This window comes from Oryzias latipes, chromosome 3 (genome assembly GCF_053564925.1).
Source record: "Oryzias latipes strain Hd-rR chromosome 3, Olatipes_Hd-rR_3.1".
NCBI classification, from domain to species: domain Eukaryota; kingdom Metazoa; phylum Chordata; class Actinopteri; order Beloniformes; family Adrianichthyidae; genus Oryzias; species Oryzias latipes.
The window spans coordinates 21,557,366-21,573,895 of record NC_136239.1 but is presented as its reverse complement, the minus strand read 5'-3'; positions in this window follow the sequence as shown (position 1 = coordinate 21,573,895).

Sequence of the window (16,530 nt, the reverse complement as noted above, 5' to 3'; positions counted from 1 at the left end):
TTGTTTAAAAAAAATTAAATACACTATTTTTGTCTGTAGATTTCCACTGAACAAAACTGAATACACGCAGAAGCTCACCGTATGATCTCTCCTACAATGTTCCTGACTCTCACAATGTCACACGTCACCGCTGTGAACTTTTCATCCCCCTGTCTAATTAGATGAACCGATATCTTAAAGCAGTATGTCAGAGTGGAGCAACTTGTGGGGAGCTCACCTCCAGCACTCCATGTCCTTTTACTACTAATGTCCTTTTCTGGCTTCTCGTTGAGCTCTATTAGCCTGCAATATGTGTATGACACAAGATAATGTTTGAGGTGAGCTCACAGGTTTCCATGTCTCACGCTGCGGTGAACATGCATGCAGAACAAGACAATAAGTTCTGCTCAGACACCAAAGGGAAAAAAAGGAGAGCATAACAAGAAAAAAGCAGACTTTTTGAGTTGCTTCTGGTGTTCATCCTGTCCCATGGTGCTCAATGCAAATATTAAAGAGGTTTATGGAAATAGAAGGGATCCACCCTGGTTTGGCATGTAAAACAGGGCCATGAGGGTTTTTGTTTACGCCCCAGACATTTGAGTCAAGTAAATCCCACTGCTGAGAGTAAAAGAATAGATCCAATAACTATAAAAACAGGAAGATTAGCTGCATTTTTCACTGTAATCGAGAAAGCTCACCAGAGAAAGCAGTGATTCTGGAGAAGGTAAGCCTTTTGAAGCTCACACTTTTGAATTCAAATAGTAAGCAAAATCATTATTTGGTTCAATTTGTGCAAAAAGGTATTTTTTTTAGATCTTTTGGATTACTGATCTTTTGTTTTTACACTTTTTTTAACAGTACAAAATAATAATCTGATTATTTGTAAAAAAAAAAATATGGGATTAAATCTGTAAAGGACTAGCTAATATATCTTTATTTCAAAGGTTTTCTTAACCATGTTTTAATCAGCATTTAGACTTGCTGGAGTTTACCACATTTACTGTCTAAAATAACAACAAACCTGTTTTTTTTTCCATATGTTACTAGTTAAATGTGACAAAAAGTTGTTTGTTTCTGCAGGAAAAATGGCTGCTTTTAATGTCAAAAGTAGCTATATGTCTCAGTTTTCAGTATTTGAAAAATATTTTATGTTAACATTTTATACTGGGCAAGCAAATGCTGTGGAAACAGATGTGGCAGCAAATACCTGGCTCGCTTTATCAACACGCAGCTGACTGTTGACAGGACCTTGTGCAGCCCTAATCATAGAGGGATGGGAGAGATTTACAGTTTCCTTTACCAGGTAGGGTCTCCTGTTGTGAAACAATGTGACAGAAAATCAGTACATCTGTGATGGCTCAGCAGTGTTCTCTACCCCTCTACATTTTCCTTCAGGAGCTTATCCAAAGTCCACCTTAAATGTAGCGCATGTAGTCTGCTGATGACTCATCCTCTGGAGAAAGAGCTGTATGGTGCAGGTACCCTTGCAAATAAACATTTCACAATCTGCAGAGTCTACTGAAGTATTTTGCTGACTTAAAGTCTCATCCCCCTGACTGCAGAGGGAAACTAAGAACCCGGTCAGTTTTATTTGATTGTATGGTGCACACAATGTGGATTAATCCCTCTGTGGGCATGTGTTTGCTGTGTGCTTGGTATGTGATGGCAGCGCCTCTAAAACTCATCCATTCACATCAAATTAAAGCTCCAGATTTATCACACTTTTGTTTATTAAAATGGCAAATATCTCCTCATTGCAGCATTTGTCAGGAACAGGTTAAATCCTGCTGTTGCCTTACAGTACATGCTCATTAAAACCGCTTCCAGTTAGTGGCAGGTTTTCATTAAATCATCCAATGCTTCATTTCTCTCTTATTTTTCACCAAGTTACTTTTTTTTTATTAAGTTATGAAGTTGTGAGGCGAGGAAAAAACTATTTTTCTTTCAATTTGAACCAAAATTAGAATTTCCTACTCCACGAGGCAACTGCCAAAACATAGCCACGCCCACTTTAGCCCTTTGACCTCACTTGTTTTAACAAGGCATCCACAGATTCATACAACTTTTGATTTTTTTATCCCACCTGCATGCATGATATGACCAAACCCAACAGTATTTTTACACCAGATTGAGACAGCCACTTGCTTTGTCACAATGTTTTCCAAGTTGCAGAGTCCCTGTTGCAGCACCGTGTCAAAAGATTGTGTTACACAGACCCAGTCTGTGCAGCTTCCAAGTAGCATTTAATCAGACAGCTAGAGGTTTCAGTTGCTTAAGAAGGCTTTTTTTTTCCTCTTCTGGTTCTGAGTAGCGCTTTGCCAGACTCTGCTGTCTTAATTCCTCCCTGATTCTCCGAACAGGCAATGTGCAACAAGCGTCCTTACACCGAGTTTCCACATGTTTTCCATCCTTGATTGCAGTGTATAAACAGATCAACCATTAAGTATTTCTCATAAGAAAAAACTCATTATTATGCTATATTAAAGAAACTAGCATTACCAGTATTTACATCTCCTGCACATGGAGCATTGATGTGGCAAAAAAATAAAATCTACAAATAGAAACAATTGTGCGTGTGGCTTAAAAAAATAGTTAGGAGTGATTTTGCAATTTGGCAATATGTCATCTGTGATTTTTTTTTTCATTGATTGGGCTGCACACTTTGTTAGCCACTGTTTTCAAGGCAGTCAATGCAACCCCTTTTCCAACTTTCTTTGAGTACTGTCACTCTACAATCGTATTTGCGCAACTTTAGTTTGCTTGTTTTTTACGTGAAGCAAATTTTAAAAGAAAAATTATGAAGACAGATGTTTGGTCAGTTGCTAACAGTTACAAGAGATTTCCATGAGCCTTTTAAACATACACATCTTTGGAAACCCCAAGAGTATATGAGTATTTGAGAACTGGAGCAAGTGAGGCGCCACCCTATGAAAATGGCTTCTACCTGGCTCCAATGAAATAAAGTCAATTCAGTCGCCTTTTTATTTTTATTCTTTTGCTATACGGACGTCATGTTGGAGCCAGATGACATCAGGAAGTAGTGATTGTTTTGAATTTGTTTGAGTCATCATTTGTTTTGCAACCACTCTCACCAATCAGGAGTAAGCTTGTTGGAAGTCTACACCTCTACCCAGTGGACAAGCTCGAACATTTTATATGGGGGGGGGGGGGGCAGGAGGGGGGGCGAAAGACTTCATAAGGGTGGCAAATGAGAACAGCTGAGTGGAAAGCCATTACAAGAGAAAGGATCAAAAATACCTCTTTCAAACAGTTTTTTTTATTTGTATTGATATTAAAACAGAAGTAATTTTAGCAGAGATGCTATTATTAATGTGAAGCAGTAGCTAAAAAAAAAAAATATTTAGAAATTCTTGAAAGCCCAAATGGGTCCACATACAAAGTACGGGGGCAAAACAACCAATTTAAGGGGTTTTAGATTTCGTTGGAAAGTCTTGAGTTTGTTATTTATGTAATGCATAAAGACACTCGTATTGATTAGTTCTAAATATTTGTCAATATTTTTACTAATTTTGACTCTAATACTGGGGGAGCAAAGCTTTTAGCCCTGGGGGGGGCAGTTGCCCCCCTTGCCCCCCACACCTCCACCCCTACCCATTCCACTTGAGAGCAGACTACACGAAATCTGTCAAACATTTTGAACAATTGATGTGAACCCGCCTACATTTATTGATGCATCTTATTGGTCAGTTTATAACTTTAAGAACTTGTGCAGAAAAACTATCAAGAAGAAAACAAAACAGGATGAGCAGGAACACGTTAAAAAAGCATCAGAGCAAAAATGGTTATTCTGACAAATATAATGACTGAGTAATTGCTGTTTATTTCTCAGTTGAAGGATTTTGGCTTCTTGGAGCCAGCAGGTACTTCCTGTTTGGAACACGAGGAGGGAGGGGTCACTCTGTCCAGTTCTCATAAACAGTCAGAGGCTTGTCTAGTTTACTTAGAGCCAAAATATGGAAGCTTGTCTCAAAATGAACCGACTCATACTGCAGGTCCACAACAGGAGAAAAAAATTAGGAGCTCCACTGCATCTACAACTGGCTCCTAAAGTGCTGAAAGGAGGAAAATTATCCGTGCTGAAACTCTACTTTGATTATTGGTTTCCTGTCAGGTGGAGTCTGATCCAGCTTTTTTCCTGTCCACCTCAATCTGCTTCTTTTCATTGGTGCAAGACACCTGGTTCAGGTAACAGCTGCAGGTGTAGCAGAAAAAATGTTTTCCCCTTTGCATTTGTTTCATTTCACTCCGAGTACAGAGAGTACTTATGCTTTTAGTGCAGCTTTCTGACACGATTAATCATGAGACACAAGAAAACTAATTGTCTAATCCTGAGAATATTTAGCGTTAAGAGGCACTAGATGTTTTCCTCCAAGCAAATTTGTCTTAGAATTCGACAAAGCAAACAGCTACATTGAAAAATAAATGCTGAAAACCTATGATGTCACACCCTTTTCAGCTAATTACATCAAAACACAGATATAGGTTTTTCTGAGACTCAGACTAAAATGGTCCCTCGGTGTGAATCAGTGAGCTACACAATCATGGGGAAGACTTTAGGCAGTCATCCACACCCTTCACAAGGAGGGCAATCCAGGAAGGTCTTTGCTGAACCAGATGGTTGTTCACAGAGTTCTGTATCTGAAAATATTAGCAGACGTGGAGTTGAAGGGGAAAGTGTTGAAGGAAAAAGTTCACCAGCAACAGAGGACTGCACCTTTGAGAGGTATGGAAAGCAAAAACTATTCAAGAACTTGGTGGAGCATCACAAAGAGTAGGCTGAGGCTGAAGTCATCAAGAGCCAAACAGACAAATACCAGACATGAGCTACAAATGTTGCGTTCCTCATGTCAAGCCTGTCCTTAACCAGAGACAATGATACAACCTGTGCTAAAGAGAAAAAGTGCTGGATTTTTGCTAAATGGTCCACAGTCCTTATTTTAAATGAAACATCAAGGTCCCAGAGTCTGGAGGAAGAGTGGAGAGGCACAAATCCACAAAGCTTACAGTCCAATGAGAACTTTGTACTCAGTAGGGATTTAGGGAGCCATGTTTGGTCCACTGTGTTTTCTGAAGTCCACAGTCAATGTCGCCATCTTCCAGATAATTTCAGAGCATTTCATGCTAACTTTTCCTAACACACTTTATGTAGATGCTGTTTTCCTTTTCAAGCAGTGCTTGGCACCTGCCCACACTGTCAATGACTTCAAAAGCTGCTTGTATGGCCATGCTGCCACTGTGCTTAATTGGCAATCAAATTCCACTGACCCGAACCCAACAGAAAATCTATGGGCTGTTGTCAGAAGAAAGATGACAGACACCACAGCCAACAATACAGATGACCTGTAGGCAGCTATCAAAGCAAGCTGGCCTTCCATTACACCTCCACAGTGCCTCAGACTGATACATGTCACAATGAGGCAGGAATGTATGCAAACGAAGCCCTAAACAAATACTACATGGATTGAAATGACCATAGTATTCAAAAGCCTGACAGTTGGACTGAAAACATCCCTTTTGATTGGTCTGATGTTGTACTCTAATACACTCAATTTTAGGTTTTTACTATCTATAAACTATATTCATCAACATTACAGAAAAAGCTTTAAATATTTTATTTTCAGTATAATGTTTTTATATAAAAAGTTCGCTTTAAAACAAATCAGCTTTTCACAACATTAGTATTTTTGAAGTGACAGCCTCACTGACATTTACACTCACAGATCCTTCCTGGTGGAAAACGGAGAGCGCACCAATTCTCTTAGAGAATCTAAAAAGGGGAAATTACAACAAAATTTGCCGTTTGAAGCAAATATTTATATCATCCTTAGAATATATTTTAAAAAGCCTGAAGCAGAGAAAAACTGTTATTCAGCCTTATGCTAGATTCTTTTTTTCCCTCCTCTTTTTTTATTCTCTGTGGTGTCTGGGGGCCTAAAGAACCCTCAGCACAAAGCTACCGTGCTGCACAGCAAGGTAACCTTCCTGCAGGGGAGAAGCACACCACCACAGACCACCCATCTACGCAGGCAACAGGTTTTTTTTTATTCTATTACTGAACTTTTTATTCCAGCCTAATTGGATTTGTTTCAAATAAAGTTACAGCCACATACATGTTACACCTACACAGGTGTTTCACTTGCTGCACTTGATTAGACGTCCTCTCAGGACCTTGTGGGCGTCCACCGACTCTGCTTAATTCACTGCTGCTTCGCTCCTGCTTTGGTTTTCTGCTCCACTTCTCCAACTACAACCAGAACATTTGACCCTATGGAGTGGATCTACACTTAAAGCCTCCATTTCTGCCAGATTTGGCATAACTCCTCCATAATTATGATCAATTTTGATTATATTTTTAACCATCTCTTGTGTTTTTTTGATATTCTTTCCTGGCCTGTAAAGACTAGGAATTTTGAAATGTGTTTTTTGATATTCAATTTGTAATTTTTCTATTGTAACTTCTGTTTTTAATTATTAAAGCTAGAAATGTACAATCTTTCTTAGTGAGATGCTTATTTCCAAGCGTTTAATTTACAAATGCTTTGGCCTTGACTTCTTGACCCTCCTTGACCCCCTTCCTGTAAACCTGCCATAATTTCAACAGGATGACTCAGGTTAGAATTTTGAGAAGACCCTGAAATTACTAAAAGTCTATGTACGGTTTTTGAAATAACCCCAGCTTTTGTTCAGTTGCCATCCATGATAGTCCTCCAAACCAAACTATTTCATCTATTCATGTTATTTTACCCTTCCTAATTACGTGGCCTGTTTTCTGTGTTCTTGACCAAGGCTCACATTTCTCAAATTTCTAATATATTAGGGGAAACAGAAAAATGTTTCATGGCTCAGAATAAGGATTATATTTTTACAGTGATCAACAACTTGAGTTTCATAATGTTTTGCACAGAAATTTTGCAACGCATGTCTATTGTAATGATGATCATTGATGGTTTTGGTACTACAGGACCTTTATTGACATTGTTTCAGGGATATTCTGAGGCCTAATACGGTTTAGAAGTGTGTTTGAGATAATACGTTCAATAAAACAATGTAAACAGTTGAAAAGTTTTGAATTTGATGTATGGTTTCTCCAAGAACAGAACTCAAGCTGTACCTTGTAAAACCCTAAATTAAACAGCACCTATTTCTGATTAGAGAGGAAATTTGTGGTTGAACCCTTCAGTGAGATCCCTGCACATTGTCTTAGACCAGTTCCGAAATGTAGCTTGAAGTGCGACATTTATCAAAGTTTGCTACATCCAACTAACAATATTTAAAAAAAACAGGCATTTAGGTGGAACATGGTGAACGTTCTGTTGGCTGGACTCACCCACCACTTAAAGAAACAAGGCCTCAAATCAGTGGAGCAGAAAAGTATTTGTCAGTTATTATTCTGCAATTTGTCCCACTTAAAAAGATGAAACGTTTGTAACTTTATCGTGGGTATGTTTCAACTGTGAGACTCTGATTTTTAAAGAATAACTTTATATAATCCTACCAAAAAAATATTCGGTCAACAACAACTGTTTACCTCAAGATGTTGTTAAGTACCCTGGTTGATAATGACAGAGGTCAAACATTTTCTGTAGGTCTTTAACAGATTTTTACACACTGTGGCTGCTATGTTTGTCTATTCTTCCGTGCAGATCATCCCAGTCTTCTTTAAGTGTACAATCTTGTCCCTGGTGTTCTTTGACAGCTCTTTGGTACTGGTTGTTGTGGTGAGGTTGCTGCCTGACTGTTTAAGGCTGTGTATCTTAAATGCAGATAACCAGTTCAAAATGGTTAATGATGGGAGGAGTGAAGAGCTTCTTAAAGAAGATGCAACAGGTCTGTGATGGACAAAATTATTACTTGTTTGTAGATGATGAATATTTAGTCTCTGACTATTATTCAAATGAATTCTTTTATAATCTTACAGCGTGATTCTGTCTCTTACAGTTGAGGTGTACCCCTCTCTCATATTTTTAATTGGGACAACTTGTAGAATCAAAAATTGGAAATAAACTTTGCCCAATTGCATGTGCATGAAAGCTCTAAAATAATTTTGAAAACAGTTTTTTTATCCATCCCACACAGTTACACATATACATACATATGAAAACATAGTTATCATGAATAGACATCAAAGCAATGAGTATTAAACAGATTATTTTTGGTTAGAAAAGTTTCTTTTTGTGTAAAATCAGACTTTTTAACGTGGCCTTCAAGCGATAATTGCTTCTTTTTGCAACCTGCCTCCAGTGGCCCTTTGATGAACTGCAACACTTTATCCTTTGGGGTTTGGATCAGATTTGAGTTCAGAAAGGAGAAGGCTGGGTTCCGACTAACATGACATCCTTTTTTGGTTCTGAATTCTCAAGTTCTGTGCTACAAAATTCGGGTTATTAAAATGCAATTTCAAAGTACCCTCACCCATTCTCAAACACAATCATGCATCTTTTGTTTATACAGCTCCGTTCTCCTTTATTGTCCTAAATCTTTACAGAGAATTTAATTTTTTTAGATGTATTCCTTCAGCCATGTTTCTCTCATGTTTTCTAGCTTGGGGAACTCCATGGATGTTCCCTAAAAATATTAGCAAATTAAAAAAAAAAAACACTAAAATTCAACTGTTGAGCTATTGCAGATGGATATCATTTTGCAAATCTACATATTGCTGGGATAGATTTTATGTAAAACGTGGAAAATCCAGGCGGTTTTCAGAGCCGCTCTGACTGTGTTGTTCTTAGCATTGAACCTTTTGCCTGAAGTGCTCATTGCAATATAAAAGTCATCTGAGAAGGAAATATCAAACTTTAGTCTATTGAGATTTTATATCAGAATTTTTTTCTCCTGATTAAAGACAGGCTTTTTTTTGTCTTATATTCCGGAATGCATGTACTGTAAGGTGCTAAATAAAAATGTAAAAATCCAAATACCAAAAGCAAAAGCTTTGTCTTTGCATTGAACAGGCTGTTTGACTTAAATTAAGAAAGACTTTTACTTTCCATACACACAATAAGTTAAAAAAAAACAAAAAACAGATGCAATCTGAATTTTTATCTTTGCTGTTTTATTGAAATAAAGAAAGCTGTAAGAACTTCATCATCAAACTGCAACTTTCCTCCAAAGATGAGGAGTCACAGCTGTCATTGTGAGGGCTGCAGACAAATTATTTTTCTATTTTCAGAGCAACAGTTTTCCAACTTGATCTACATTTTATACATATACATGTGTGATTCTAAAATCGGCAGAAGGCTTTGAATTTAGGTTGGTGTGATTTTTCTTATTTCTTTTTTTTGAGTTTATGAGGAGAGCTGCATCTGCTTGCATTAGATGACAGTTGCATAAAGAGCATTTTGAAACGTCTAACAGCACTTTTGGTTCAGATTTTGCCCTTTAATTAAAATGTAATTATGATGACAGATAGTACGGTAGCAGTGGAGGGATAATGCTTCTCAGATCCAGACACTGTTTTTCCATCACAGTAGACTCCGTTAGATCAAGAAGTTTGTTTCAGATTTATAAACATCTTTTTTTACACACTTTACATAAGTCAGTAAGTCAAAGTCAGTTCTTTCCATCATGCTGTAGTGTGAGATTCAGAGAGTAGAGGGTGGTTTACAGGAGTTTGAGCTGTTCACTGTGTTGATCGTGGAGACGTCTGAACTGACAACGTTTCTGTCCGTTGCTGTTTCTTCTCAGCCCACATCTTGGTGTTTGGGGTCTGCAGATGTGCTGCTGCGATCCGAGTCCCGCACTCTGCGTTGACTCATTTCCAGCTTCTCGTGTGATTCATTCGTGGCAGCCTTGTGATTCATCTCATGGAGGGGAAGGTTCTTCCATCCTGCTTCCTGCTTTTCCTCTGCCTGACGAGAATTCCCATCAGTCCATCTTTGGGGGCAATCTTCCCTGTGTCTCGTTGTTTCATTATGGATAATGGCATTCACTAATCCAATAATCTCTGCGTTGTTTGTAGAGCCTCAGGTGCTGGATTTGCAGGATTCGTCTGTAGGAGTTTACATGTCTTGACGTCAGTGGTATCTTTCTCTTTCTGTCGCCAGCTTACCCCCCACCCCTCATCCCCCTGACTGGGTCTGAAGACAGGTGGGCCGTACATGCTGATGACTTGTATCTTCTTCCTACAGCTGAGCTGTCTTCTCTGTTTATCTCACCTTCTTGAGGCATTTCTCTGTGACTGTACTTTTGAAGAAGTAAGTCTTGCTCATTCTTTTGCAGCTTGATGTTATTCATGGTCACCACACTTATGAATCTGAATTGGTTTTCTAACGTAAAGTGGATAAGGGGGGTTAAGGAGAATGGAGCATCTCTTTTGTATTTTCCTAGTAATAACTTTTTTGTAAAGTAGTTTTTGTTGTTTCTAGTGAGGTTTTCCTTTGTGTGACTGAACATCGTCAATCCAAGCAGGTTCATCTAGTTTAAGGTTTTGGAGATGATGCTTCTTCTAAGCTTTGGATCCTTCTTTCATTTAAATGTATAAAAAGATTACTTTAAGATTGGATAGGTGTTTGAAAGGTTGGTTTCATTTTTTTTACAGTTATATTCCTGATCAGGTACAGATTATTCATCAAAGTGCTACACTGGTCTCATGCACACCTTTTTAAATGAAGTGTTACCATGGATATAACTTTAACTGTATGTGGGCAGGATTTCTGCAGAAAGAAGTTAATTAAATTTAGTCTTGCCTACCTTTAGTTTTGAGTTTTAAAAAGTTGGAAGAAAGAAAAAGATGCCCTTTTTTATAGGATGTCAAAAAATGACACCATTTATGTTTTGAACTCGTACAGATATCATTGTTTTATCCCTTCCTTACTTTTTGCACCTTTTACCCCTCAGAAGCACGCCAAAGTGAGGTGTGCTATACACTGTATTTATCATAAATAACACGCGTCTTCAGGCACAAAACGCGACCTTCGATCTTTGTCTCCCTAGCACACTTTCAGTGCAGATGCACACATGGTTGCGCCTCTCCAGCCTTTCATGCAGAGTGGCCGCAAAACCCTGGGATTCTCGTTTTCACTACTTCTTTTTCTTTTCCATGATTAAAAAACAATAAGCAGCCGATAACTGCAAGTTAGGCACACACCCACACTCATTTGCAGAGAAAGGCAAATGACCCTGGTGATGAGTCATTGTATTTACTCAGAGACTTCTTTTTTTTTTATTCAGTACCCTGAAATCTGTTAAGGCAGTAAAATTAGATTTTTATTTTCAAGCTCCATGCATGTGTCTAAAATTTGACAAGGATTTTTTTCTGCAGTGGAGATATGTTTGCATTTTACAGCAAATGACAGACAGGAATAAAATACATCTATTGCGTATATTAAAAAAAAAAACCCTTGTAAACCATTTAGGAGCACAGTTTTGGAATTATAACGAAACCCTTTAATCACTTATGAAAATGTGTTTGGTCTGTTTTGTGCCCCCATACTCACTATCTTTGGAACAACAACCACAGATACCTTTCAGAAAATAAAATATTCCATTTCAATTTTGCAAAAGCGATTATTTCACGAGAAACATTTTGGATACCTGTAATAACATGAGAAAAGAGGTGACATATTGCACTGAAATTGTGAGTTGTGTCACAGCGTGTGCAGGTGGAATAGACTCTCTCCCTTTAAAGGCAGTGCATGCATGGAAAAACTTTCCAACTGACAAGGTTTTTTTGTTTTGTTTTTTTGAGACAAGTGCAGGTAGCAGATGTTTGAAGAAACAGCAAACCACACGGGACAAAGATCTCCCATCAACGGCAAAACATGTCCAGTCTGTCTGACCACAATCTGTACAAGGTTGCTGGCAAATGGGGGGGGGGGTTGAACCTGAGACTCATCTTTGGGCATGAGGCCTGAGGGCTGCAAGTGTTATCTGCCTGCATCAAGTTTACTTTGTTTAAGAAAAGAAAGAATAGCGGAGTGCATGGGGGAGGGAGTGTAACGGGATTCTTTAACAGGGACTAAAAAGACCTGAAAGGATTTTGATCCAGTGATATTATGTATCTGTCCTGGTCAGGACAGACAAAAGCAAACGGCAAACCACCAGAGAACAAAGCATGTCATCTGAATAGTATGTCTTCTTTGCAGTGTTGTACATCCAAAGGCTTTGTGCGCGTGAATTTGGTTGGTTAGAAGCCATAAAGGAGGCAGTTTGTTCACCCCTGACAAGTGTGCTTTTATTTGCAGCAGGCCTTTGATGTCTTGAGAAACTTTGGCTGGGATATCCCTCACAGACAAACACACAAGAAATCCCAGTTCTTTGTGCTCTCCTTAACAATCCCCTCACTATTCACGGCAAAGCTTTTATTCCCTTTAAGACCGCCGTTTTTAACTTTCTGCTTATTGTCTGTCTGTCACCTGTAATGGGGTATCTTGTCTGTCTTTTTTTATTTATTTTTTTGGAGGGCCGACGCTTATTTGTACTCTTGACCAGCCAGAACTACTTCAGTTTTCTGAACTCAACCCCTTGACGTGCTATGACAATATATGAAAAAGTAAAATGTCACTTCTGATTATGCTTTCAGGTAGATGCTAAATAAGGTAATTTTGGAGCCAAAGGGATTTGAATCATAGCTGCATTAGTAACCGTCAAAGGGTTAACCCACCTCCCCGAAAAGTGAGGATTCTGGTTAAAATAAAGTAAATGATTTAATGTAATTTAAACCCCTGAAAATCTGAAATATGTTTTTATTATTTTAAAACAAGTAATAACATATATTCTGCATTTCTGTGTGTTTTTTATGGAATGTATTTATTGGTTTGTGAAAACCAAAAACACAACGAAAAGATCCAAACCTCCTTCACAAGTTGACAAAGTTATTGGTCCATAAAATGTTTTATTTTGTTTTTATTTCTATAGTAAGTAACACGCTTTAATTATTTTTCTTTTTTTTTCTGCAAATGTGTATTTTTTATAAGCACACACGATGAATTCTAAAGACCAGCATCAAACCCCTTAAAAAACAGGACAAGTAACAACATATCTGATTAAATATAGGCCAATCATTACATTTTCCAGCTGAAAATGAATTTTCTGTCAGCAATGCAATGTTGGCACTATTGTAAATGAACTCCAACACATTTCAGATTGAGCTTTCCTGCAGCTTTTTCCAGCAATCTGCTCACATTTGTAACCTAAATCCAATATAACCTTGTGGGGCTCATATCAATCATTTTGTCAACTAGATCAATTTAACAGTCAAACAGTATTCCAGGCTATCGTGTTCGTTGTTTACTTTTGCAGATGACAAATTTTACACCTCTTCAAATGGATTTACATCTAATCAGAAACTGTCTGCTACATGTGCATCATGCGACCCTCATAAAACCTGAGAAAATCTCGCAAACAAAGATACTTTTTGGTTCTTTCATGATCTTCGTCAGCAGGTGGCTTTTTGATCAAGGTTACTAAATCCACAATAGGTCTTCCTTTTCTTCTACCTTCGCTGAAATCTTTCAGGCTACACCATACAATGGCCTCAAGGTTGTGACGCCAAAGTATAAATGCACTATTCTGTGCTTTGACGCTTGATTTAAGTTGCTAGACGTTCTGTTACATTTGATCTTTTCTGTTTTCTGATGTAAAATTAAATCTCTGCCTAATTTTGTAAACCTTTTTGTCTGGGCAATTTGAGCTTCTCCACAACCGCCTCCCACTGTATGCGCAGACCAGTCTGGACGTTGGAGCCGCAGCCCTTTGGCAGCTGCTGTGGAGGCAGCATTCAGGGAGGTAAACTCCCTGCCTTCAAGTCATGAGTCTCCACCTCCTGCGCGGGCAGCAGCTTTTATTTTTGATGGGAGATGACCAGTAATAAAGCAAGATAAATAAATAAATAAATAAACACCCCGACCCCTCTGCTCTTGGGCGCCCACCAGTTCTTAAGCAGATAAAGAATATATTCATCACGTAGGCATTTTAATATGGGGTCAGAAAAAGGGCTTTTATATAAAAACACACAAAAATGCCTGTTTTTTAAAGTCTGCTGATTTTTTTTTACAGTGATGCTGACCTTGACTTACTTTGCATTTTAAGTTGGTTTATATGCTAGGCTTTTTTTTTTACATCCTTTATGAAAATCCAAACACTTCTTTTCTTTTTAAGAAGGAGTTGTCCATTTTTTCTTTTAGGTAAAAGTGGATGGTTGCAGCCTGGGTGTCCAGCGCTGTGTCAATCCACCTCGCTGTTATACGAAGTGAATCACACAAAGTTAAATATTTGAACTCACAATCTGCCACCTACCTCCTGTGTGTTCACCTACGTAACTGAGGAATTACTTCTACTGCCGTGTAAACAATAAAAGAATAACTGACTGACAGTGTCGCTGTCCACCTTTTTATCCAAATCCTTATTAATAAGTTCAAAAGCGATGCATTCTGTGTAAGTCTGGCATCTAGATGTCACAAATATGGAAAGCCAAGCCAACAAAGATGTCTAAAACTTCACTCTGAAAACAGACAAACTCATTGTTTTGTTTCTTTTTCTTGTAGAAATCAGAGGAAAAGCAGAGGGAGGGACAGCAATGAAATGTGCACATCTGCTTCGACTTATGTTGCATTCATGTGCTGCGTTGAAGGTCAGTGTCTTCATGCTACTTCTGTGCAATATATGGCTGAGCATAAAGGAGCTATCCTTCACAGGGGTTGCCATGCATGCAAAATTTCAGGTCACTACCACTGGGAACCAATAATGCCTTTAGCTAAGCAACAATATGCAAATAAAAACTATTCAAATTCACAGGACTCCTTACACAAACACTCATGCACATTTTCATCTCAGGGCCCTAAGCTGCAGATTTGAAATACAATTGCATTCATTTCAGTCATGAATAAGCCTCACTCCTGGGGCAGAATTTAATCTGAAACAAGCTGGGATTCATATTTCCGACCCTCATCTGGCATATCCTGAGTTGTTAAATACAAACTAAAGTGCTTACCCTCCTTGCTGCCTGCTGCAGCTTGGCCGTCCCTCAGTCTGGTGGCAGGCCCGAGATTACCCGTCTCGCCCAGGCGGCCATAAAGATAATGGCAGACAGGCAGCATCCTCCACTCCAGACTCATATCCAGACAGAGGTTAGTCAGAGTTAGGAGATCAATGCACATATATATCACACCCTGAGCTCCAGATTTCTGCTCCCAGGCTCCAAAGACAAAGTTTATGCAGTCACCTGTGTCTTTAACTGGTGAGTGATGGTCAGAAGAGAACAGATGAAACAGGTGCAGAACCAGAAAGAAACCCTCAGCGTCACACCGGCACCCTCGGCTTCGCCTCACGCTGCTGACCCACTGGGGCAACCCAGATACCATTCTTCCTGGCTCTGTCCGTGACACTAAACATAGAACACCAGAATTAGCACAAATGCAGCTTTTGCTATCAGCGTGAAGTATGGCGGCGCAGCACAGATTATTTACAGGCTGCATTACTTTGGGAAGATCTGAACTCTGAGTCACCGGCCCGGCCCGATAATAAATTCCACACTTCACTTCACTTCATATTTTGAAGCTGCACCGCAGAACGACCCGACTTTGTCAACAGAGAAGCAAACTGGCTCATTCACAAACTGGTGCATTTTTAGATCACATTTTGATGTAAATATTTTGTTATTTTTCATAAACTCAAATCGGTTTGACCATCACAGATAAAGCTGTTGAGACAAGCGGGGCAGAAGTTTGATGTACTTGTGTGTAATCAGACTATTTGTTGTTTTCTCTTCTGCTCTTTGTTTGTTTCAGAGCTCAACTTCCTGTAGATACAAGAGGTAGAGGGGGGAGATACATTGGCTACATCTGAGAGCAAGAGATAACCTGCTTCTATTTATAACAGCAGGTACTAGTAACTCATGACGTAGAGCTCCTGTTATCAATATTCATGGAACAAAGATTAAGACAGAGTAATGGTACACAGTCCTGACTGGATCCATCCTGACTTAATAGTCGTCATTACGTCACACGGGGAAAAAAGCTCTCATAGACTCAAAGTTTGAGGTCGCCACTCTGCGTTTTAGTAATGATTTCGGAGACCAGACGGGGCCCAAATGCGATTAGCAGATGGAAACAGGGAAGAATGACGAGTGCAGTGTCAAAACGGCCTCAACAATACTATCTTTTTACTGATTCATTTTGTTCAGTTGTCACAGGCGGACACCGAGTTCATTTTCAAGCTTTTCCTTGGCAGATTGTTGGCACATCTTAAAGGCAGATTGTGTATCACAACAAGTGGCACTGAAACAGACACCAAGGAGAAGAGCTGCTTTGTCTCTATAGCTCTTCTTTCCCCCCTCCAGATTAGTCTTCTTCATGCTCCAGCCCACATTTGTCCGCAAGGTTCAACAAGTTAGCAACACATTTTTGCCCAACCCACACGAACGCCTAAAAGTTCCCCAGGTGGGTTTAAAAGAGGTGAAGCACCTTGGCAGATCGTGGAGCTAAATGCCACGCAGTCACACGCCACTCAGGGGATGAAGGGATTGATCTGTGACCTCCAGCTCGGTATAAGATGTGATGGTGAAGAATGCGGGGGAGGGCATGGATAGTGGAA